Source organism: Euphorbia lathyris, chromosome 10 (genome assembly GCF_963576675.1).
Source record: "Euphorbia lathyris chromosome 10, ddEupLath1.1, whole genome shotgun sequence".
In the NCBI taxonomy this organism is placed as follows: domain Eukaryota; kingdom Viridiplantae; phylum Streptophyta; class Magnoliopsida; order Malpighiales; family Euphorbiaceae; genus Euphorbia; species Euphorbia lathyris.
Genome location: NC_088919.1, coordinates 6,744,979 through 6,772,133, shown reverse-complemented (window position 1 = coordinate 6,772,133; position 27,155 = coordinate 6,744,979). Strand labels below are relative to the sequence as shown.

The 27,155-nt window shown below is 34.4% G+C and overlaps 1 long non-coding RNA gene across 1 annotated transcript; it reads left to right on the top strand.

The window, feature by feature from the left end:
• The first annotated feature begins 17,945 nt into the window (after positions 1–17,945).
• Positions 17,946–23,226, top strand: LOC136209807 (uncharacterized). Its single transcript, XR_010677674.1, has 5 exons — positions 17,946–18,089; positions 18,805–18,924; positions 22,024–22,245; positions 22,399–22,736; positions 22,868–23,226. It is a non-coding gene; the product is annotated as an uncharacterized lncRNA (long non-coding RNA).
• Positions 23,227–27,155: the final 3,929 nt, after the last annotated feature.

Below are 27,155 nucleotides of genomic sequence, written 5' to 3'. Positions count from 1 at the left end.
AGGCATTGAGTGGCCACCGGTCTTAAAAAATGTAAAATTCAATACTGTTAAAAATTAAAGTTCAGTGGTGAAACTGTTAAAATAGATTAAGTTCAGTAGCCATAGATGTAATTTACCCCAAATTATCACAAACCTTTTACGAAACTAAACTAAAAGAAACTAAATTCAAATCATCAGATAAATAGTTAGGTACCTTATTTATACAATATACTAGATATGTAGTTACCTTAAACTAAATAACTAAAACAACCGCCAAATCTAAGTTACCTCAATACCCTTACCTATATATTCATCTCTTTCATTCATTCCAACTCAGCCAACATAATATTTCACTGCTGCGATTCATATCGTTGAAGATGGATCAACAACTTCGTATCCCGGCCGGCTACCGATTTCATCCTACTGATGAACAACTCGTTTTCTATTATCTCCAGCGCAAGCTGAGAGGAGAACCTCTTCCCGTCGGAGTAATCATGGACTCCAATATCTATGGAGACAAGAATCCTTGGCAAATATTCCACAAAACTTCCACAGAATGTTTCTACGTTTTCACCAAATTAAAGAAAAGAAACAAAAGTATGTATCATCGAGGTGCTGGCTCAGGAACCTGGAAAGGACAAGGCATCGCCAAAGAAGGGTGTGATGATCAAGGAAATCTGTTGTGGCTTAAAAAAGATTTCGTGTTTGTAGTCGATAAGAAGAACAATACGGGAGCTACTGATGTTGATAATGGACACTGGCTTATGGCGGAGTTCTCCCTCCACGATGAAGAAGGGGTACGTAATTTAAATTTCTGTTCGTTAATTTATTAAGGCATAATATTCAATTTTCACCCTGATTTTCTGTTAGTTTAGGGTTTTATTTAATAATAATAATTTTTGTTTCCTTTTCAGAATTAGAAAAGAATTTCTATTCCAACTATGTATTTAAATGTTACTTACAGATAAGTTGTACTTAGAATCGGATTCATGTATTATAATAGAATTAAGAACTATTCAATCTTTAGGTCGCTCGGGTTGTATTTATTTATTAATTTATTATAAGGAAAAATACAAAAATAAACCTTGTGGTTACACATGTTTTCTCGATCAGTACCCTTGTTGTTTCAAAGTTTACAAAATGGTACTTTGAGGTTCATTCCGTTAGCAAACACAAGTCAAATTGACTAACGGTGTTAAAAGTCAAAGGGAAAAGAGTTAATTCGATCCTTATATTTATTTATTTTATAAATTAACCCCAATTATTATCTAATTATCACAAAAAAACTCAAAAATAAAAAATAAAAATCAAATACACCATTTTCTCATTCTCTCTTTAATTTCTTATTTCTTTCTCTTCTTTCTCTCTCTTCTCTCTTTCCTCTTTGTTAATTTCTCTCTAAAATTAATTGAATTTCCATCTTTTTCTAAATCTAATCTTTAATTTTAATTAGCTTAACCAACAATCTAACCAAAATTTGTTCTGATTAAAGTAAAAAAGAAAAAAAAAAGAAAAAAAAGTCAGAAGCTCTTTTGACGGGCATGAGGGCTTTTGATGTCCTTATTGCCATGAACTCCATTAATATTAATAACCTTGATTCTAGGACCAACTTCATGAATCTTCTAACAAGTTGCTCCTTCTTATCATTCGTTTTCGAACTCAAAGTAGGAACTAAATACCAGCCAATTGAAATGCATAATATAGCCACAGAGCGTCCAAAGAAAGCCGAGAACAACAAAATTAATATCATAAAAAGCGGCATATAAAAAGACGGCCTTTTCCATTTAGTCGTTTGAGCTAGACCTCGAGTTGAATATGGAATTTTATTATCTTTGCTGCTCTTTTTTGGTTTTCTTGTTGTTGGCATCCAGGCGAAGGAATATACATAAGTTAGTTTTGATTAGTTTGTTCTTAATTCCGAAGATTAGGTTGTTGGCTACTAATTAAAGATTAGATTTAGAAAGAGATGGAAATTCAATTGATTTTGGAGAGAAAAATTAATAAAAAGGATAGAAATAAGAGAGAGAAAGAAGAGAGAAATAAAAAATTAATAGAGAATGTGAAGATGGTGTATTTGATTTTTATTTTGGGGTTTGTTTGTGATAATTAGATAATTAGGATGTTAATTTATAAAATAAATAAATATAAGGATCAAAATAACTCTTTTTCCTTTGAATTTTATACACCGTTAGTCAATTTGGTATGTGTTTACTAACGGAATAAACCTCAAAGTACCATTTTGTAAACTTTGGATAAACTCATGGTTATAGGCTCATGAACAAACTCAATTACAATGTTCGCGAGGAGGCTTGGTTATAGGCTCATGAACAAACTCAATTAGAATGTTCATGAACAAACTCATGGATAAACTTAGTTCGATTATTTTTTTTTAATAATAGTATTTCTATTAAAGGAGAAATATAATACTACATAATTTTGTGTGATTTTAATTTTACAGATTTCAAAACTTTAAAAATAGTTTGCATAAAATTACTTAGTATTCTGAGTCCTAATTTCTCCGAAGAGAATTTTTAGAAATTTGATAAAACTTGTAAGGATTATAAAATCTATGTAAAAATGATATGAACCCTAATTTCTCTCTGAAGACAAATTTTAGAAATTTGATTAATAAAAATTTGCATACCATAATGAAAGAGATTAATTTATATGTCTACAATCCATAAGAATAAATTACCTGAAGACCAACATAAAAAGAATAAAGAAAATATAAAAAGAAAGGCTAAATATGTAAAGAAATACAACTAATGGCAATTCTATAAAATAGAGATAAAGTTTAAATTTGTACCTTTCGTTTTTCAAAATGTATGAAATTGTATCATTTTACCTTTAACGTTTCCCTACCAAACATAAAATTTAAACAAATTGATTTACTGCTATTTGTCTGGTTATTAATTGTCTATTCGTTAATTTTATTAATTATTATAATTTAGAATTTTATTATTAAAGTATTTATTTATTTGGTAGGCTGAAAATTACGTGTTATGTCGAATTTGGAATAAACATCCTAAAAGTGAGAAACCAGCAACAAGAATTGGAGGAAAAAGAAAGATAGCAGCTGCTGCAAGTGAAGATGAAAATAACTCAAATCAGATTATTCCAAGTTGTCAATTTCAACAGCAAAATAACATTAATTTTGAAGAAACAACTATGAAGCAACCTGAATCACATCAATCCAAGAAAAATAAGATCACTGCTGCAAATGAAAATGAAAATAACTCATACCAGATGATTTCAAGTTATCAATTTCAACAGCAAAATCACATCAATGTTGAAGATGAATTTGCAAACGATGAAGAAACAACTATGGAGCAGCCTGAATCATTAAAAGCTGCAGATGCAGATAATATAAACATTATTCCAGGTATTTACAATAATCTGAATCTGATTTCAATCTCAGAGAGTAACTTCAGTTTTGAATTTAAAGGTGATTCAAACATTGCAGGTACCGAAATTAATCCATACCTAATTTCAATCCCTGAAATTAGTTTCACGCATCTACTGGAATTTGGAGATGATTCAAACATTATTTCAGGTATTGAAAATACTCCAAAACCTGATTCCAATTAATTAAGCTCTGAAATCAACTTCAATTTTGAATTTGGATGTGATTTTAATATTGCAGGTACCCAAAACAATCCATACATGATTCCAAGTCCTGAAATTAGTATCAATCTACTAGAATTTGGAGCTGATTCAAACGTTGCAGGTACAGAAATTAATCCATACCTGATTTCAAGCCCTAAAATAAACCTGATTCCAATTAAGCTCTGATAATACACTTCTAACAATTGTCATCAACGCAGCCATTGAAGATGAAAACGTGGTTGGAAGCTGTGAAAATACAAGTTTGGAAATAGGAGATAAGGATCTAAGTAGATTGGTGCTTTCGGAAGACATGGATCTTGAAAAGTTACTGCCTACAGATGAAGAAATTGAAGATAGCACAAATTTTGAATTGGATTTGGCTCAATTTCCAGAGCCTGAGTATGACCAGTTCCCATTCTTACGGTGTTTTTGAGTCTAGGAAACACACCAACACAGACATTTTACAATTAACTGTATATACTCAAAGTGATTGTATATATTTTTTTAAAACTGGAATTCCACTACAAATTATCACAAACCTTGTTGCTTGTTGTTCGTTCCTGCTCCAGTAATTTTGTGAACTAATCTCTGATCCAAGTCGTACAAAATATAGAATAATTTTGTAATTATAAATGAGAAGGTGAAATGTTCAGGGTCATTATGCAGTAACACAAAGCTAATTAATAATGCATAGGCCTGAAACAGCTACTTCACCTGAACTTCAAAGGAAAAGGAATGAAATTTGATCTAGTAATTCTTCATTTTCTGCGCAAATTCTAATTCATCAAATAGTAGTAATGTTGGCTCTTCATTTAGGGGAGTGCAATTTAGGAGATTTTCCGTCAAAACATATTCCGCCAATATTATTGACAGATTTGCTGAAGGAATGAACATTTCGTATATTATGGCGGGAACATTCCCGCCATTTTTCTGGCCTTCTATTTTGACGGAAACATATTCTGTCTGACCTATAACGGAATTGTTGATGGAATACTATTTTCCATCAGCACTTTCTGACATTTACGATGGAATTCTGTCGGAAAAAAAACAAATCTTATGTTACCTATTTATAAATGTTGCAAAAGTTATTATGATTTAGGCCTAATTACTGCAATAGTATCTCATTGAGAAACTATGTCAAATATCATAAAGGAGCCAATTAGTGCACTAGATGGCAATTTCCAAACATTTCCAAAGGACTGAATTTTGTAATTCACCCTCGTGTTTGGCATGGACCTGATTTTCATTATGAAACAAATCAATTAATTAAAGTTAGCATCATCAAATTGGGTCGATCACATTCTCCACTTTATGGAAATACTATTATTTAAAAAAATTGAACCGAATTTGTTGACGAGTCTATTAATGAACATTATAATCTAGCTTGTTTATGAGTTAGTTCACGAACCTATATAACCGAGCCTGCTCGCGAGCTTTCGACTCGAGTTTCTTTATGCTGAAACTCGGCTCGTTTTACGAATCGAACCTTAAATCATGCTCAAGCTTGACTTAAATTAAACCAAACAGGATCGAATTTTTATCGAACAGAATGCCAAACGGCACATGAACAGCTGGCTGATTTACGGTCCTATTTGAAATTATGCCCACACAGTCAAGCTATTATTCTTCGTACTGAAACTCAATCTCGATATCAATGGCAGCCTCTCACTATTATCATTCTTAAACTTTAGTGCATAACACCGAACAATCTCTATTACTAAACACTCTATCAATCCCTTCTGATCATACCCAATCACACATTTGACATCCATACCCACTTCAACATTCTTCCATAATCCTCTAAACAATTTCTCCAACTAAGGGCACAACACATACAGTTACCGAATCTCCTCCGATGACTCAATTAGGGCCACCACCATACATGCCATTCTAATTCACTCCATGCCCATCCATTGTAGAAAGTTTGTTCATTGATGATGTGGTACCTGCAATCAGAGGCGGATACAAGGGGAGCCCGGTCCCTCCGGCCGCCAAAACCACCATGACCAGAGGTAGATTAGGCCCCCATGTTTCCATAAAATTTGAGACTATGGTGGTTCCGACCTCCTGTATCCAAGAAATTTTGTTCGGATGCTGAAATAGCACTACAAAGTTGGTCCAGGTCCTATTAGACCGTCTCTAAATTCAAAATTCGATTTTTTTGGGCCTACGGGAATGTTTCTCTAAACCCAAAAACAATGTTTCCTATCCTACAGGAATTACAAATTTAGAGGGAAACTGGATATTATAGGGCACAATCAAGAACATGCTAAAAAAGTTATTTGCAGTATCTACTCCTGTTTCCAATCGCGTTCACACCCAGAGATAATCTAAGTTATTTGCACTCATCAAGCCCAACACCCAGAGATAATCCATATACCTTTTGAGTAATTCCTGGTGCGACAACCATGTGTACCCTTAATACTGCAGTTAAACTCATTCAATAAAGGCCGTATTCCAATTGCTTATTGTGTCCAAATGGTCATTAATCTCACAAGTAACCAAAGCATAGAATTGTCAAACCCACATACAAATATATTCTGGAGTGCAGGATCCTCCAAACTGCAATGTCTAGTAAAAAAAAAAAACTCAGTGCCCATTAATTGAGAGAAGACAGTGTGACAAGTCTATGAAACCAAAAAACACATATATGCTACATAATTTGGAGAATAACTGGTTATTCTTAATAGGATTTAGCAGCTTATCTTCTTCAAATTCACTTATTCTCTTCCCACTATCCAAAAACAGAAAATGGCTTCAGAATTGACTATCAACTACATATGTCACAGAACTATGAAAGCAAATTCAGTCTCCTCTCCTCCTTGAACAACAAATACAGGGCGAAATTATCCACAAAAAAATCAAAGTAGGATTTGCATTTCTTAAATTAGGTATAATTAATTCATATACTCTTACTTCTGGTCGATCCTCCAACCCTCCGACTTAGACACCAAACATTAAAACACAAACTTGTAAGAAACAAAGGAGGGTTACAGAAAAAACGGAATTGAAATTAAGAACGAAAATTGGACTGTGCCATGGCGGAGGCCACTGCCTTGAAAGCGATTTCGGCAGACGGAGGTGCAATCTGTAACTCCGGTCGCTCCCCAAGGTTAACACAGAAAACCTTCGAACCTGTGCACTCAAAGTCGAAGATTGTAGAATAGCAAAAGAGTATTTTAATTGCCCAGAAAAAAACGATTGAAAGAAAAACTGTGTTTAGAAAAGCTGGAAACTTATTGTATTTATAGGCCACAGAAATATGAACGTTAGAACGTTCATATACACGTTAGAACGTGGAGTGAGACCAGGAGATAAATAAGGTTCTGTTTTTTACTAATTAAAATGCTGAAGAAAAATTTAAAGAAGTTGAAACGGATAAAAAATAAAATAAAATTCGGGCCCAGTCGGGACGGGCGGGCGTCGCGCGAACGAGCGAGCGCGCGCGTGTGGTATATTTGCTAAAAACCATTTAACACAATTTAAAGGCTTCTAAAGCCCAATTCTATATATACCCACTCAAAGGGTTATAAGTTTCTCATGTGGGATTGTAAAAGTGCTCTGGAGAGCAAAGTGGTTAAAGACAAATATACCCCACACTTTCAAAGCCATTTTCATTCAACACAACAAAGCCATTTTCTAACAATCCCCCACAAATGGCTTTATAAAAACAATTTTAAAATAGCACAAAGAAGATAATTTTCTGGGCAAATAAAAAGAATACGATAAGGTTATGAAGAACTTAAGTATCAATGTCTTTCGATTGAATTGATACGTAGTGAGATGAGGCAACAGGGTGACGTTTTAGAAGTGAATTACTCTTGAACTTCTAAAACTTCATCTGAGACCCTCACAACACGTAAATAACCTTAAAAACTTTTGTTGTTCCGCGATAATACATTACAACGCTTTTGAAGGCCATGCGTACACCTTGGGTCTCATGAGTGCTCTAGAAAGACTGCATGAGTCTTTCATAGAAGGCGGCCCACCTCCACACTCAAGTAGGTGATCTCAAAATGAGATCATTAAGAGTTTCTCATAACTCAACCTTCAAAACATATCCATCAGGTCCATTATCATGAACCACCACTTAATCGGGCTATGAATTACACACGCACTATTATTTGCCATAGGAATGGGAGTAGTATAGTGCATAACAAGGAAAATATCGTTTGGTTTGACCACGAATGGTGTCCACCATATTTCCTTTACTCAACAGGCTTTAGTCCCATTCCCCTCGACGACTCAAGTACAACTCTTCTAGGTAACCCTTTGGTAAAAGGATCTGCTAGATTCTTTTCCGACCTCACATAGTCTAAGGCAATTACTCCATTCTTCAAGAGTTGTTTCAAAATTCCATGTCTAATGCGAATAGGTCTTTTCTTTCCATTGTAGACACTATTCTTTGTTGTACCGATAGCTGTCTGTGAATCACAATGCATTGAAATGGGTGCAGAAGAATTCCCCCACAATGGAACATCTGCTACTAGAGCTCTCAACCATTCTGCTTCTTGACAAGCCAGTTCAAGAGCTATAAATTCAGATTCCATGGTTGATCGAGCAATACAGGTTTGCTTGGATGATTTCCAAGACACTGCACCACCACCTAGAACAAAAACATAGCCACTGGTGGAACTCACCTTATCATTGTTAGATACCCAATTTGCATCAGTATATCCTTCTAAAACAGCAGGAAATTTAGTAAAGTGCAAACAATAATTCATGGTACCTCTTAAGTATTTCAATAAGCGATAAAGTGCAGTCCAGTGTTCATTACTTGGACAGTGAGTATATCTACTCAATCTACTGACAGCACAGGCTATGTCAAGTCTAGTATGGTTCATTAGGAACATTACACTACCTATGATCTTAGCGTATTCCTATTGGGAGACACTATTTCCTCCCTTATTACTTGTTAAATTTACACTAGGATCATAAGGAGTTCTAGCTGGAACTACATCAAAACTGTTAAATTTTTTCAACAGCTTTTCAACATAATGTGACTGTCCTAATGAGAACCCATTTTCTGTCTTAGTAATTCTGATGCCAAGAATTACATCCGCTTCTCCCATGTCTTTCATGTCAAAGTGAGAAGAGAGAAAGGATTTTGTGTCATTAACCATATCTAGGCTTGTCCCTAAGATAAGCATGTCATCCACATATAGGCATATAATCACATAATTCGAATCACAAGACTTAGAATAGACACATGTATCCGATCCATTAACCACATACCCATTGGAAAGTAAAACACTGTTAAATTTTTCATACCATTGCTTGGGTGCTTGTTTCAACCCATAGAGTGATTTTTTCAATTTGCACACTTTGTCCTCGTGTCCAGGTATGACGTGTCCTTCTGGTTGCTGTACATAGATCTCCTCTTCTAAATCCCCATTTAGAAAAGCCGTCTTTATATCCATTTAATGTATCACCAAGTTATGAATTGCTGCAATGGCAATAAGAACTCTAATAGTAGAGATTTTAGTAACAGGAGAATAAGTATCAAAATAGTCAATTCCTTTCTTTTGACTATAACCCACTACAACTAATCTGGCTTTAAATTTTTCAATGGATCCGTCAGGCCTCAATTTTCGTTTAAATATCCATTTACACCTTATAGGTCTAGAGCCTTTTGGTAGATCAACTAATTCCCATGTATGGTTGGCCATAATGGAATCTATTTCACTTTTAATAGCTTCTTTCCAAAAATCAGCATCTATAGAAGTGACTGCTTCTTTATATGTTTTTGGGTCTTCTTCTATTAGATAGGCAGACATAATCTCATCAGTAATGTTATCTGGATTTTCTAATAGAAAGGCTGAAATGAAATCTGGTCCAAAGCTATTTTCTATTCTTCTTCTTTTGCTTCTCCTAGGTTCAAAAGCAATATCATTTTCATTCTCATCCTGAGGTAGAGATGAAGCAGACACAATTGGAGTAGGAATAGGTAATGAAGTAGAAGCACTAGTTGCATCACACTGTTTGTCTTTCTTTAGGGGAAAGGTGTTTTCAAAAAACACTACATCTCTAGATTCATATATGCTATAGTCGTTTAGATTCATGAACCTATAAGCGGCACTATTTGAGGCATAACCAATGAAAACACAATCAAAGGTCTTGGGTCCTATGTTTGGCTTTCTAAAGGATGGAAATGCAACTTTAGCAAGACAACCCCAAACTCTCAAAAAATTCAAATTGGGTGCAAAACCCTTCCATAGTTCATAAAGAGTTTTATCTAACTTTTTATGGGGAACCCTATTCAGAATATAACATGCAGATAAGACAGCTTCCCCCCACATGTTATCAGATAACCCAGAACTAATTAACATGACATTCATCATCTCTTTGAGAGTTCTATTTTTCCTTTCAGCAATACCGTTTTGTTGAGGTGTATACGGCGCACTAGTCTCATGTACAATGCCATTATTCTCACAAAAGGACTTAAGGAAAAAAGTTCCATACTCTCCTCCCCTATCGGACCTAAGCCTTTTTATTTTCTTGTCTAATTGATTCTCTACCTCTGATTTAAATTTAATAAACATATGCTCAGCCTCATCTTTTGATTTTAATAAATATACTTTGGTATATCTAGAGAAGTCATCAACAAAAGTAATGTAATATCTTTTGCCACCTTTGCTAACAGAGTTTTGAAAAACAGCCAAATCAGAGTGAATTAAACCAAGCAGTTCTGTACTTCTATTCTCAACAGGTAAGAAAGGTTTCTTTGCAAATTTTGCTTCCACACATATAGAGCATTTGAAATTAATTTCAGAATTAGTGACATTTATAACATGCATATTTCCCAATTTTTTAATCGAAGCAAAATTTACATGTCCTAATCTACCATGCCACAAATTAATGGATTCACTCAAGTAAACAGAAGCAGATGTAGTTGCATTAATTCCAACAAAATTCACATGGACAGTGTTCAAAATAAAGAGGCCATCAGCTAGGTACCCTTTTCCCACAAAAGTCCCATTCCTAGTGAGAATAACCTTATCAGCCTCAAAAATAATTTTTAAACCAGCCTTATTTAGCAAGCTACCAGAAATAAGATTTCTACGAAGAGCAGGCACATACAACACATTATTTAAAGACAAGCTTTTTTCAGAAGTTAACTTAATTAAAATTGTTCCTTTACCGACAACACCAGCAGTAGTGGTGTTTCCCATGTAGACGCATTCCCCATTGGCAGCGTCCTTAAAGTGATTAAACAGGTCCTTGTTTGAGCATAAGTGCCTTGTAGCTCCAGTATCTAGAACCCAGTCCATTTTGTTTTCCACCAGATTAGCTTCAACCACAACAGCAGCAATAATTTCTTCATTTTCCACCAGATTGGATTGTGGAGCAGCTCTGTTGTTTGGATTATGATTGGTGTTCTGTTGGTTCTTCCTTTGGTAGCACTGAAATGCCTTGTGGCCAGGTTTACCACACACAAAGCATTCCACTACTTTCCTCTTCTGAATTCTTCCATTCTTCTTGAAAGGCTTGTTCTGGTTTGAGCCTTTTTGGAATTTGGTTGAAGGTCCTTTGTTCCTGTCTTTTGACACCACAGCAGATTCAACAATATTAGCATGAATTGAAACAGACTTATAGGAAAGTTGCTTATCTTTCATTCGATTTGCTTCTTCAGTTCTCATGTGACTGACTAGCTCCTGGAGACTGAAGTCTTTTTTCTTATGTTTCAAATGGTTTCTGAAATCACTCCAGGAGGGTGGAAATTTTTCCAGGAGAACATTGGCTTGCAACAGATCAGACATTGTCATGCCTTCACCCAGAACTTCAGCAACTAGATTCTCAATGATTGGTTTTTCATCAACCATTTGATAATTGAGCCATCTTCCAACCACATATTTACGTTTACCTGCATCATGAGACCCGTATTTTTCTTTGAGGGTATCCCAAATTTCTTTGGCAGACCTTTTATTGACAAAAATATCGAACAGTGGGTTCGACATATGATTTAGGAGATGACCCCTGACTGTTTTGTTGTCTTTTTCGTATTTTGCAGAACGAGTGTCGTACTGCTGAACAATCAGGGACATGGCAGGACCATTTGGGTCACAGGGTGGATCCTGGACAACAACATAGTCCAGTTCGAGCTGTTCAAAGAAAATCAGAATTTTCTGCGACCATCTTTTGTAATTAAGACCGTCCAGAGGTTCAAGTTTGGAGAGGTCAGGAAGGGATTTCGCAATTAAAGCAGACATGATTGCGAAACAGAAATTCGCTTTCAAATTGTAAGAAACAAAGGAGGGCTACAGAAAAAACGGAATTGAAATTAAGAACGAAAATCGAACTGTGCCGTGGCGGAGGCCACTGCCCACTGCCTTGAAAGCGATTTCGGCAGACGGAGGTGCAATCTGTAACTCCGGTCGCTCCCCAAGGTTAACACAGAAAACCTTCGAACCTGTGCACTCAAAGTCGAAGATTGTAGAACAGCAAAAGAGTATTTTAACTGCCCAGAAAAAAAAACGATTGAAAGAAAAACTGTGTTTAGAAAAACTGGAAACTTATTGTATTTATAGGCCACAGAAATATGAACGTTAGAACGTTCATATACACGTTAGAACGTGGAGTGAGACCAGGAGATAAATAAGGTTCCGTTTTTTACTAATTAAAATGCTAAAGAAAAATTCAAAGAAGTTGAAACGGATAAAAAAAAAATAAAATTCGGGCCCAGTCCAGTCGGGCGTCGCGCGAACGAGCGAGCGCGCGCGTGTGGTATATTTGCTAAAAACCACTTAACACAATTTAAAGGCTTCTAAAGCCCAATTCTATATATACCCACTCAAAGGGTTATAAGTTTCCCATGTGGGATTGTAAAAGTGCTCTTGAGAGTAAAGTAGTTAAAGACAAATATACCCCGTACTTTCAAAGCCATTTTTATTCAACACAACAAAGCCATTTTCTAACAAAACTCGCACATATCAATCAAATGAAGCACAAGTTGCTAGCTCAATTATGATGTTCATAAACATACTTGATACAAAGCTCATGAACAAACTTTAATTTTGTATTAATAATATTATTTATATCTAATAATTAGATACAATGAGGTATATTTGAATTTAGTAATAATTAGGATCTCGTGAACTTATTATAAACATAATTAATGAATTGTTCGTTAGCAAAGTTTATTAACAAAATTCATTAATAAAATTAATGAGAAATTAGCGAGCAAAGTTCTTGAATAAACAAACGAGCTGCTCTCACGATCATACAATTCCCTTAATGAATTGAACTCGGGCATGATTTTGAGCTCGAAACGAGCTCGAAACTCGGCTCGAGCTCAATTTTATACTGAGCCGATCATGAGTATATCAAAGCTCGGTTCGATTACAGCTCTAACAATTTTGTATAATGTTGGTAAAATTGATTTTCTCCACTAAGCTTAGAAACAAAATTGAAGCTTAATCCTTGCTTACCTCCAAGTTTGAAGAGCTGATTTGCCCTTTTCAAAAGCCTGAAGACAGAACCGACTAAAACACGAGCATGGTTCAGTGAGAAACCATCTTTGGAGAGCTGATGATCTTCTTTGAGAGAAGTTGCAGATTTAGCAGTAGCTCCTTTATACTTTGGGTCATAATTGAAATCAGAAGACCTAAGATAGATAATACATATATCAATTGTAAGTGACCAAAATTAATTTCAATTTCCAAAATAAATAAATAAATAGAGAATGATTGTTTTCATTTCCATCTACTTTATTAAACAATTCTTCTGTTCTTCAGGCGAAGGACGCGCCCAGCACAAGAAAACCATCTCTCTCGGGAATTTTATCAGTCACCTTCAAAGCATCGATTTCAATTATTAGAAAGTAAATTCTAGACACAATTCTGAAAATCAATTGCGGATAACGAAGGATTAAAGCGACTGAGATTAAAATCGAATTTGAAATCAGAATGAGAAAAAAACAATTATGAGGAATGTAAATTGCAAAATGAAAGGATTTACAAGGAAGTTTCGTACCTTTATTTGAACTCTTTGCTTAAGCTCTGGCGTTTTGAAAGTGAAGGAAGAAGAAGTGGAAATGAAATGCGTGCTCGGTGGTCTAATTAAGCGCAGGATTAGATGCGTCGTTCCTGTAAAACGACAGCAAAACAGAGCTTCTGTTGTCGTTTTTTTGTTTCTGATGGTGATTGTGGAGACTTGTCTTGATTTTGTTCTTTCAACCAGTGGCTGAACCAGCACTGAGCCCTTGTTTGGGAAGAGGTTAATGGGAGTAAATGGGAGTAACAGAAGATTAAGTATTGAGTTAACCTTGTTTGGGAGTTATTTTTTGAGAGTAAATAGAGGTTAATGGGGTTAAATGTTTACTTTCTCTAACCTCCAAACTCTAACCTCCAAATTGGGGGTTAATGGGAGTAACGTAAACTTTTTTAAAATTTCTTGTCTCTGCAGAGTAAATTTAACCTTCTTTTCCCTCCATATTTAAACTCTCAAACAAGGTTAAACATTTAACCTCATTTACATCCTATAAACTCCCAAACAAGGTTAATTGTTAACTTTCCATTCCATCACTTCCCTTCCCTTTCCATTACCTCCTTTAACTCTCCCTTCCATTAACCTTCAAACTCCCAAACAAAGGCTGAAAGTTTTGGACTTCATCTTAGGGCTTGTTTGGATGAGGAATAGTATATTAAATATTTTATTTGTTTTAATGAAAAACCTTACACAAAATCTTTTTTTTTTTAATAAAAAATCAATCAACAATATTAATGAATCCGACCTGTAATAGTGTAACATACTTGGTGTAACAAAACTCGGTAAAGAATTAAAGAATAACGGACAAGTATTTAAACGTGCAGTCTTAGCAATTGCATGGGTCGCGTCGTTACCTTGTCGTCGAATCCATTTGACTGAGTAAGAGTCATTGACGATCAATATCTCCTTGCACTACCCGATTATATCCCCAAATTCTGAGATATCCATTGTTGGGGACTGAACTGCATCAATCACTGGACTCAAAGATCACGTTGTTAAGGTTCTGTGTGCGTAGCAGAGCCTCTGCCCCGCATTCCTTCACTGTTAAATAATTCAAAATCTTTTCTGGTCTTCCCGTCAACAAGTTCCCATGTGCAGCACATACTACCGCTCCAATTCTGGAGTGCTCGTTCCCAGCAGTATACGCGTCATCAGTACAGCATGAAAGAAATGCAGCAGGCGGTAAGTGCCATTGGACGCAACGGTTGATGTGGTTGCTGCCAGGGGCGGAGACAGGGGTGGCCCGGCCCCTCCGGCCGCCGGAATTTTCATGGTTACGAGTAGTTTCGGCCCCCCTAATATTAATAATAGTCTATATATAATCTATGTAGTAATATTTTATTGTTTAAAGGTAGATTAGATGCTTATTTATTTAAATTTTATTTTTCAATAATTATAAAACTATGTTACTATTATTCATTAATTAATTTATTTTCATAATACTTTTGAACTCATTTTTATTATGTTTTTTCCATTAAAAAATAATTTTTTATTTTTTAGACTCAAACAACTGAATTTCTAAATTAAATTTTAAATTTTAAAACTGAAAATAAAAAAAATGTAAAAATGTTATAACTTTTTTTAGAAACTAGCATTGAACTGATAAAAAAAATTAAATATATATCATTACGTGTTAAGCTTGTCCAAAATTCAAAATTTTAATATTTTGGACCTATTAGGTACTCTCTAAATCCAAATTTCTAATTTTTTTTGGCCTGTTAGGTTTTTCTAAATCCAAATTTCTAAACTTTTTTTTGCCAGTTAGGCCTCTATATATCCAAATTTGTAATTTTTTTTTTTGTCTCTTATGCATTCTTAAATCCAAATTATTAATTTTTTTTTGCCTGGTAGGCCATCTGAAATCAATTTTTTAAATTTTTTTACATGTTCAGCCCTCCCTAAATCCATTTTTTTTTTAAGTTTAGGATTATTAAACGAAATCTAACTTAATTTTGAGAAATTATACATTAATACTTAAAATTGGTTCTTGACCATTCAAATTATAGCAAATATATACAAAAAAAAGTAATTAAGCAAGTTCGATTTAGCAAAAAAAAAAAAAAATTCCCGAACGCACATGTAAAATCGGCCCCCCAACCGAGTAATCCTGTATTCGCCACTGGTTGCTGCAGATCGGACTTGCTGCAACTTCCTTCTTCAGCAGCTTCGTGCGAAGCAAGTTTCCTAACATCGCCTGTGCTCTGAATGCTATATCCTCCAAAGACGTGACCTCCGCATTCTAGAGTCGGTCATTCCTGGATCTACATAAGCTCCACTTTATGGAACCAGTCCCCTATACTATCAGCTTGACGGGCCTGTTCCTACATAACAAACAAAAGGTTTACCTTACGCCAGAAACGAACAGCAGTGTCGCACTCAATAAAGCAGTGCCACTCATCCTCCCAACGACCATTGCACAGCACACAGTTAACACTTAATTTAATCCCATGCCTCTGCAAATTCACACGGACTGGTAAACTAAACGTCATGTTGGATATATCTAATTGCTTTAAAGGTAAAATTGCACTATTACGAATAAAATTTGTCTTGACTATCAATCTTATGATATACATTTTTGCAACATTTCCATTTTGAAGAAGAAATTAAGAACATCAGTCATATAAAGATATAGGAAAATAATTGAGATATGAATGCCAATAACTACTAGAAAAGTTTCGACGGAATGAATTCCGTCGAAAAGTTTCGACGTGACTGCTCGGATAATAGTCACATATGCAGTTAAATACAATAACAAAGCCTACTTGTAATGCTACACAGAATTGGTATTGCTTTGGTACGATAACGGTAATAATTATAATAATATCATTGTCCATAATCTAAAGAATAAATATTTGCATATTATATGGTTTTTGCTATTTTGCTTAATAATTTTTTTTTTGAAGTAATATTGTTAATAACAAAGTAATATTAATGACGTGTCAAGTTCCGTTATCGAAGCCTAAATTGATATTATTCCATTTTTTAAACGTTAAACCTATATTGGTGCTATTTTATACGTGGAACCTAAATTGAAACTTCTCCAAAAACCATAAACCTATTTTGATACCTTATTTTTTTTATTGCTTCATATTTTTATATTTGGGTTAAGGTGCAAAAATACCCTTGACGTTTTGGGTCAAGAGCAATTTTACCCCTAACGTCTAAAATGGTGCAATTTTACCCCTAACTTTGGAAGTCAATAGCAATTTTACCCTCAACGTTGATAAATTGGATCAATTTCAATCACTATTATAAAACACATATATTTTTATTCATTATTCGGCACCAATTGCATAACAATTCATTCTAAAAAAATGATTTCATGTTTTTTATAATTTAAAAATAAAATTGGAGATTAATATTTATAAATTCGGTGAATTTTTTAAATTTTTTTTGTCTAATTCGTACAAAAACACAATATATTTTTTTTATTTTTTCATATCCCAACATATGTTTGTGATTTAAAATGACGCACGTGTGAAGTGTAGATGCCAAAATTCATTACCGATAAGATAATTTGATGAATTATTTGTGAAATTGACCCAATTTATCAACCTTATGGATAAAATTGCTCTTGCTTCTAACGATAGGGGTAAAATTGTACCATTTTAGACGTTAGGGGTAAAATTGCTCCTAAAAAACATGTTAGGAGGTATTTTTGCATCTTAACCCTTTATATTTTATACTATCAATTATAATTATAGTTATTAATATATTCTAATTTTAGTTTGTATTAATTATATTTGTGTACATTTAAATTTATAAATATTAATGATAATAAAATCAAGGGGAAAGTACAAAAATAAACCTTGTGGTTACACCTGTTTTCGTTCGCATCCTTGTGGTTTAAAAATTTACAAACTGGTTCCTTGAGGTTCATTCCGTTAGCAAACACATACCAAATTGACTAACGGTGTTAAAAGTCAAAGGGGAAAAAATTAATTTGATCCTTATATTTTTTATTTTATAAATTAACCTCCCTTTATTATCTAATTGTCACAAACAAATCCAAAATAAAAAATAAAATTAAGTCCCACTACTAGAAAACTGTTAAACTGTGACGGAATGTTTTCCGTCACAAATGCGAGACGGAATTCCGTCACTCGTTTGAGACGGAAATTTGAGACGGAATGAAATTTTCCGTCAAAATTAACTAGCGGGGGAATTCCCGCTAATCTGCTTAACGTAATTTGAGACGGAAGTTATTCCGTCTTAGTGCGCTGTCGTTTTTAGAGACGCTTTCTCTCATTCCGTCACAATGAAAATAATTTCAATAATTTTATTTTATCTAAAATCTTAAATAAATCAAAAAATATATAAAGGTGTTAGGGTTTTATCTCTTCTTACTTTTCATTCTCTACTTGTCCCCTTACGATAACACTCATCGCTCTGAATTGCGATCCTCACTGCAATCTTCTATTATCGACTCCAATCTTCTCGATTAAACCCTGTATGCGAGGTTGAGTGCTAGGAAGCATCCATCTGCTCTCTCTCTTATTGGCTCGACATGGGTTAAGGTAAATTATGTATATGCATCTCATTTCCTTGCTTTTGATTTCCTGCTCAATTAGTTGTGTGAATAGTTTCGTTCTGTGTCTTCCTTTCTGTTTCTATTCCTACAGGTAGTTAATTTGACCTTCGAATTTGTACGAATTGTGCAGATCTGTGGTTATGGTTAATGATTCTCTGTACTTTGTGGGTCATTTACTGCATTTTTAAGCTAGTCCTTGTAATTTTTTTTTGGGTGAAGAGGACTAACTATATAAAAGTGTTATCAAAACCCAATGGAAATGTTATGAAAGTGATTCAAAGGAAAAGTCTTGATATAGCTCCGTTTTTTTTTCTTATGTGAGTTTAAGTTAAATATAATTTCTATTCTTCTGCTTGTTTCAATTTTGTTCATGTCTGATCATAGAATCTGAACAATCATTCTGGTCTAATGAGGCTGCTGCAACATATTTGTTCATGAATGACCAATCTCTTTTTTTAGAGGTCTAATGTATATATCTTGACATATATATTGATTTGTACAACATGGTATGAGTGCTGATTTGTGAGGCTAAAGCTTCTTCTTTTACAGCTCTTGGTTATACTCTTTTTTGTGATGCTTAGATTGACAGATACAAAGCTATTTTCAATGGCGGAGGTAGAATAAAATGCTTTGTGGATGAAAATTTGTTAGGAACTGTTGATTTTCTTAATGTAACTTTAGCGACATAATTTTTTTTCCAGATTTTGCTAGTGGTATCAAATCCATGACAGATTCTAATGCGTCCAAATAAAAGATCAAGGGCTCAGAAGGAAGTTAATGTATCTCATTCCAGACCAGACATGGTTTATGCTGTAAGTTTGGTGAGTCGATATATGCATGATCCTCGTGATTCTTATGCGCTGGTTTTTCGTATTCTAAATGCTTAATAGATTAGGAGCCCCTGAATTTGGGGTAAAAAATTGATTGGCCACTGAATTGACAGAGTGTCACATTAGCTCCTAAACTTGCTTAAAGTGACATTATCAACCTTGTAGTAATTAATATTTAAGAGTTTGGAACCAACATAAACTTCTATTGAACTTCAGGAAATATATACAGAAATACTGACATTAGTTACAACTGACTTCCATAACTTCTCCTAAACATATGCAATAACTAAATAACTTCTCCTGAATTCAAAATAATTAAATAAAACATTATCTCATAATAAATTAACTAAGGCACATTTCCAACAAACTCCTCCTTGCCTTAGTATTTACAAAACCTTTTGGCTGCTCAACAAAAATTTCTAAATGAAGATAGCCATTTAGAAAGGCTGATTTAACATACAATTGGTAAAGCTTCCACCCACTTTGTGCAGCCAATACCAATAACATTCTGATGGTGTCCAAGCGTGCAACAGGAGCAAAAGTTTCTGAAAAATCTTTGTGTTTGTTGACAGAACCATCAGCATTGAGTTTGGTTCTGAAAACCCATTTAACTCCAATTTTCTTTTTATTTTGAGGCATGTCAACTAGCTCCCAAGTGTCATTCTTCTTAATCATATGAAACTCTTCTTTCATGGCTTTTATCCATTTGTCATCCTTCTCGGCTTCTTTAAATTTTGAAGGCTCAAAAATAGAAACATTACTTCTTTCATAGATATTAGATAGAGATCTTATGCCACGAACAGGAACATCATCGATCTTTTCATTAAGAATCTGCAAATTTGTTGGAGATTGCCTTTCAAGTGACTCCTCCCAACTCCATTGTTTATCTTCCATGAACTTGACATTTGGGCTCATAATAATTTTCCCATTTTGTGGTTGGAAAATTCTGTAAGCTTTTGAAGTGCTGAACCATGCCTCAAATGGTGTTTTTCCTTGCACAGCTCTAGTGGGCAGCCTGTTTTGTAGAAAAACTGCAGTACTTGTTGCTTCCGCCCAAACACTTTTTGGCAATTCCTTTTCATGAAGCATGCATCTAACATGACTTGCTGGTGTTGCTTGCTCATCCTCCATCAAATTCAAGGCAAAACTTTTGGCTTTCATCTTCACTTTAAACACATCTTTGCCGCTTGTATCCTTGATGAAGCACCACTTGTCTTCAAAAATAACTTTGAAGCCCTTTTCAACAAGCTGAGCAAGTTTTGATCAATGTCAGGCACGTATAAAACATCAGCAATATGTTTTACACCTGCTAAGCTTTCAATGGCCACTGTTTCTTTTCCTTTCACTGAGATAAACTCACCATTTCCAATTTTGACTTTAGAAATGAGAGTTTTATCTATTTCTGTGAAAAGAGTTTGATCGTTGGTCATGTGATTTGTGCAACCACTATCTATCAACCACGCATCACTGGAGATGTTGTTAATTGCAAAACACGTTGCCACAAAGAGTTGCTCTTCATCTTGTTCTTCTGTAACTTTTGCGGCTTCACTTTGTTGTGATCTGCAAACCTTTTCCATGTGGCCCATATTACCACATTTCCTGCACTTGATGTCAGGCCGCCACCAGCATCTTTTTGCCATATGATTCATCTTCTTGCAATATGGGCAAGGTGTGTTCACATCATTTTTGTTATCAATGCTGAACTTGTTATTCTTCTTCTCCTTGTAATTTTTGTCTGTGCTGCCTCCTGAACTTTCAGTTTTGGCCTTGAAAGCACCCTCTACCATTTCTTCTTTTCTCATCATTCTCCTTTGCTCTTGAGCCTGTAAAGCATTTACTAATTCTGCCAAAGATATGTTTGACAAATCTTTAGACTCCTCCAAAGAAGAAATCTTAGACTCATATTTTTCAGGCAAAGTAACAAGGATTTTTTGGACAATTCTCTCATCAGAGAACTCCTTACCAAGCAGCCTGACTTTGTTGACAATGCCCAGCAACTTGTCAGAATAGTCTTTAATTGTTTCTGACTCCCTCATCTTCAGCATCTCAAATTCTCTAATCAAATTGAGTACGTGCATGTTCTTGGTTCTTTCATTTCCCTGGTACTCCTTTTTGATGTAGTCCCATATTTCTTTTGCTGATTCCAGACTCATAATTCTAGTAAATATGGTGTTGGAAACAGAAGAAAAAAGACAGGCTTTAGCTTTTGACTTCCTTGTCTTTCTCTCCTTATGATTCTTTATCTGTGCCATTGTTGGATTTAGTGGAAGCGGAGCAACTTCATAATCTTCTTCTACAGCCTCCCAAAGATCCAATGCTTCAAGATAAACCTTTATTTTAATAGCCCATGCTTGATAATTTTGGCCATCAAAAACTGGTGCAGCAACCTGATTAAAAGATACTGCATCTGCTTCCATTCTCACAGATCCCTCAAGATAATATGCTCTGATACCAATTTGTAGTAATTAATATTTAAGAGTTTGGAACCAACATAAACTTCTATTGAACTTCAGGAAATATATACAGAAATACAGACATCAGTTACAACTGACTTCCATAACTTCTCCTAAACATATGCAATAACTAAATAACTTCTCCTGAATTCAAAATAATTAAATAAAACATTATGCACATTTCCAACAAACCTCTTAAATCCATCTGGCAAAACAGAAAAGGATTTGGCTAAAATGTATCATTTTAAGCAAGTCCAAAGGGTCAATAGAACTATAAGCAAGTTTAGGATTGAAATTAAGCTTGAAACTATACCAACTAATCGCTCTTCCCTAATAACCATATTGCTAAATTTGTACGTTATCTTTGTAATAAAAAAATCCATCTAGCCTTCAATTTGGTACTTGCATATGAATCAGTTCAATTATGACATATCCAGAAAATCATCAAGAGGGAAACATATATATGTTTAAAGATGATCATATATGTCTAGACAAAGGTCAAGAGGGAACAAACATATATATGTTTAAAGATGATCATATATGAAATTAATTGGCTATGTTGAAACATTATTGAATTAATAATGGCAACTCAAAGTATTAATGAGTGCAAATGTTTGTCTGATGATGAATGTGGCAGCTATTGGCAGTGAACTTCTCTTTACTGTAAAACACCTTGGCATTGCAGAAAGTAATGGTTTATTGGTAATCTTTAAGAGAATGCACGAAACTTGAAGCACGGCATGGACTCTGCCATATGCATTAGTTCTTGAATCGATACAAGCCTACATAGCTGGTTGGCATACAGAGGGAAGATCACATCTACTAATTTATCAGCAAAAGTTTCAATTGAGTTAACATGGTGATTCTCTTGCTTTCTGTTGAAGGTTCATATGGACTGTCTTTGATTCTGATGTTAATCTCGTAGTATTTGATATGCTAACCATTTATGAGCTGTTTTTCATTCTTGCTTAGTCTATAACTCATTTAAATCACATCTCAAGCTTCATTGCAGTTTTGGACACCAGATAGATGCAATGATAGTTCCAGGACAATGCCAGGAGAAAGCGGAAGTGAGGATCATCAAATGTATGTTCATTCCTGTAATAGTTTATCAGGTAGCACCATGAGATTTTGAATCTCGCATTGGATATGAAGCAATTCTCAAGAAAAATATGCAAACTAGTGCTCTTCTTCCATGCCTCAAAGGCCTTATTGAGCAATCATGTCAGCACTTATCCCTTACAGTCGTGAAGGTTATTCAATTTCGTTTCAGTCTGAAACAGCATGGGCTGACTCATGATCGTGATTAGAGCCCCTTATTTGTCCTACACGTCGCAGGGAGTTGACAAGGTCTGTTCTAAATGATCAATTGTTTGCTTCTTTAATGACCCATTTTATCTATACCTTCATTTCTTTATCTCCTTGCTATTATATGCTTCACATTTGGTTCCAGTTTTTTGAACTCCTTGCTATTTTTTTAGGTTCGAGGAGAAGCGCAACAATGGTGGATAGCTTTCATGCTCTAATATAATATTGGAATAGATGATAAGCCTTACAGCATGTGTTTCTAAATTAGGCTATCCTCCTGACATAGTTGTAGCAAGGCTCGTCACAAAACACCTTATGATATGGGTAGAGTTGAATTGGGCATCATTGCTCCTTTCAGGTTCTATTTAATTTCTAAAATAACGTTTAATTAGACATGGAAATATCAAAATACTAAAATAGAAAATTAACATAGTATAGCTTGATTATGTCTTGATTTAATGTTGAAGAAAGTTATGTAATGAAGAAAAGAACCTCTATGCCTCTTCAGATTTTATCCATCTATGTAATTGATCTTATGTCAACATTATTCTTAAGGTTTACTTGATTCTCTGTGTCACTGATGCTGTTATATTTTCATTTTTACCCATTTTCTGTTGAGAAAATTAACTATTAATTTAAAACAATTAAATAGAAAAAAAGGAAATTGTAGTGAAGTTCCAATTAATGAGGGGCTGTTTTTATAATTTGTATTAATGAGGGATTATTTTTGTAATTTGTAATTATTTAAAAAAAAAAAAGAAATAAAGAGAGGTGTGAAAGTGACCACCAAATTCAATGGTCTTAGACCACCAAAATTTGGTGGTCAAATGAAGAATTAATTGTGCCAGCAAAATGCTGGCACAATTAATTAAAGGAAGTTTCATCCTGCCAAGGATGCTCATTTAGTTTGAGTATTGTGGGAAATATAGGAAGAGAAAGGGAGTTAGGGTGGAACCAAAATGTAATGAGAGGAGGCACAATTGTGCCTTGTGAATTTTGAGAGTTTATTTAGAGGGTAGTCTAATTATTTTGGAGAGAAATAAAAATAGTAAAGATAATTATTTTGGGTAGTTTCGGGAAACACCGGAGTGTACTATTTTTGTTTTATCTCATTGTAACTCTAGAAAGTTTCTAGAGAACACCCTCTTATAAACCTCATAAATTCAATAAAATTATTTTATCGCTTCCGCTAAATTGTCGCAATCGAGAAAAATTCCCAACATTTTCCTGGTAAGTTCACTACTTGGGTTATTTCTATAATCAAACCTTTGACCTATCACTAACAAATGTTATTAACATTCTGTTTTTCAGGAAAGATGCAATCTAATGAGCCTAATTGATCCAACTAGCTAATAACTCATGAGAAAGTGCTCACAAGTCAAACATAAATTCAATTTAGCATGAATATGATGCTGACAAAGTTGAGGGAGGAAAGTGCATTTGTCTTGATGAGCCTTCTTGGAGCGAATATTATGCCACTTAATTTTTACCGCCATTCTTCTTTTGTGCTGGTATATCTCTTTGACTTTTATGGTTCACTTATGCCTTTGCTTTTTCTTTTGGTGAAGAATCGATCTCATATTTTCTACGATTCAATTTCTATTAACGAGTTTCGCTTTTCTCTTGATTTATGTGCTCTGTGTGTCATATAGTTAGCAGGCTATCAAGGCTTATACATTTAAATTTTTTTATTCAATGTAGCAAATGGGAAGTTTGTAAAGTTTCGTACAAGTGTTCGTATATCAATTTTGATCAAGAATCATCGTATCTGATCTATGTTATACTTTTCTGTTCTGTTCATGCCAATTTTTAAGAGTGTCAAAATGAGTTATCGTGTCATAATTATCGTAAACAAAAATGATAATCGTGTCGGTCGAGTTTTCTCTATAAATCGCATTCTCGTGTGAGAAATTGATAGCCCTGCATTTTCCTTTTAGATTTTTGAAGAATTTTCCCTAGACACCAAGTGCACAGTACAAGTTGTCCCTTGATCATGTGGATAGGTCTATGATTATATTTAGTGAAGCCTCAAACATAATTAAAAGAATCAAAATTAAATCTTAGTTCAAGCTAAAGCTCTAGTGATATAATTAATAGTTGTTTTTGTTGTGCTTTTCTTTCTTTCATTTTCATTGTGTGATGTAAAGTTTGTCCCTGAGGTGGGGACCAAAATCATTATGAAATATATAATATTGAATCGGAAATATGATATTATTCCTGTCAGCAATTCAGGGCTTCCAAGCACATGCAAGGGGGTCAAATTGGGTTGTGGTGTGATAATCGTGTTATGTCATCTATATGTTCTATATGATTATACGATATCAATGCAACAAAAATTATAATTGGATCAAACCAGTTGCTTTTGTAAATAGTTTCGTCAATTTAAAAATTGAAAGCCCTAAATCGGGTATGATATTTGCATGTATTCTTTGCCACTTCCGCTTCTCAAACATTTTGTTTGGCTAGTTTGTAGACATTTATTTGCACGACTCAACACCATTTTCGATGACTCCTGCTCATCAGCATTTTGAACTTCTGGTCTTCTATATGCATGCGGCAACATCAGGGTCAGGGTCCTCAAAATGTTTCCAAGGATGCCTTGTATCAGAACCATTTTATTTTCCATCGCATGCATCTTCAGCGGCATCTTCTGTAATAGGTTGATTCGTGCTAATGCCAATGGTTATGTAAACTATAGGTTTTCCTAGTATTTTCATCAGTTCTGATTTTGTTGAACATTTTATTTTTCTTCTTTAATGAAATCAGGTCGGGGGTTTGGGGTCTGTAGGGGGTGCCAACCTCATTGGGATGTCCTACGACCACGCCCTCATCCTCAGTTCTAATAAAAAAAAATGCATCTTCAGCGGCATTTATACCTTAAAATCCTCGTAAGTTCGTATTTATTGCTACAAATTTGTTTATTTCTTCTATTCATATAACTGTCGGGTTAAACTTTCAGTTAATGTGTGTATTTCCTTTCCTTGTGACAATAGTAAGCCTCCAGATCTTTTGGGAATTGAAATGGTTTATTTGTGTTGCTTAATCTTGTTGAATTTATTGTCTGTCATCTGAACTGCCAACTCAAAAAAATTACAGTGCTGTGGCCATCGCATATCTATCACCAGAAGCATCCTGTAGACCTGATTATCCTTGGTCTCTTCACTATGGCTGCGCTTTTTGGTGGGAGTAAGCTGTGCTAATACAGATGGTTAGTATCCTTCCCGTCCTGTCCTTTGGAGTTCTGAAATGGGTTGAATTTTCGCAATTTCATGAACATTTACTATTTTCCATTTTGATGTTGATTTATTGTTTTATTGTTCTTATTCTCCTGGTGTTTTCAGGGAAAATTGTGCTCGGAAGTGCTTGTGGTTAGATTTTTGGTTTAAATTTGAAAGTGACCTCTATTTTGGTTAATACAGGAGTGAAAAGATAGTGCCATTTAGATATATGGCTTTTCTGAAGCATAACTTGTATGGCTTCTTAATCCGTATCTTAAGGTGAGTTCCTCTAGTTTTTGAATGAATGCGGGCGAGTGGCTTCTTAATCCGTATCATAAGGTTTGTATCCCTGGTTCTCATATCAACTGTGACTAAATCAGTTAAAATTTTATACATGATGGTTCTGAAATCTTAAAGCTCAAAGCATGCATGTAATACTGAAAATTTGGTCACATTTAAGATTTATTCTGACAATGGCGTTCATACCTTAAAATCCTCGTAAGTTCGTATTCAATTCTCAATTTCTAAGGTCTAAGTTTTAGTGTTGTTAATTTTTACATGATAAAAAGCTCTTATCGTTCAAGTTATTTGTCAAAATTCAAATTCTCTCAAGGATACCACTTTATTTAATGCCTTATCCTTATGAGACTATATCTCTGAGTTACCTGATTTTAAAAAGATGTGTATATAGTTGCAGTTTGTCTCACTATATATTTTCAATGATTTAATACCCTCTTTTAGAGTTTTATTTTTTTTTATTTTTCTGCTCATCCCCATGATCAAAATCCTTCTTATGCTCCTAAATTTGATGCCTTTTAGATCTTCTGCCTGAAAGTCGAGTTTGAAGTCATGGAGAGATCACTCTTCAGATATGATTGAAAGCACAGGTAAGCTTCAGTTTACGTCTCATGTGAAAATATAAGTAATATCAATCTCTTATTTGTCATTTTTTTGTTAATAAATATATTTTATTAACGTGTGAATACGCTTTTTCTTTTCCTATATGTAGATTTGTAATCAGAGATTAGGAAGTCTCAAAGTTTGTTAAATGTCTTGTAGGACTGTTGGTTATCATAACTGTGGTGAATGCCATATCTCTTTAGCATGTTATAGTTGGTACTTAGTTGCATTTTCATCTGTATACATCTGTTAAGTGTTTAGTTGTGCAATTTCTCTCTTTCATTTAATTAATTGCTTGTTTATTGATTATGTGCGTAACATCTATATATTGTTTTTATGCAGA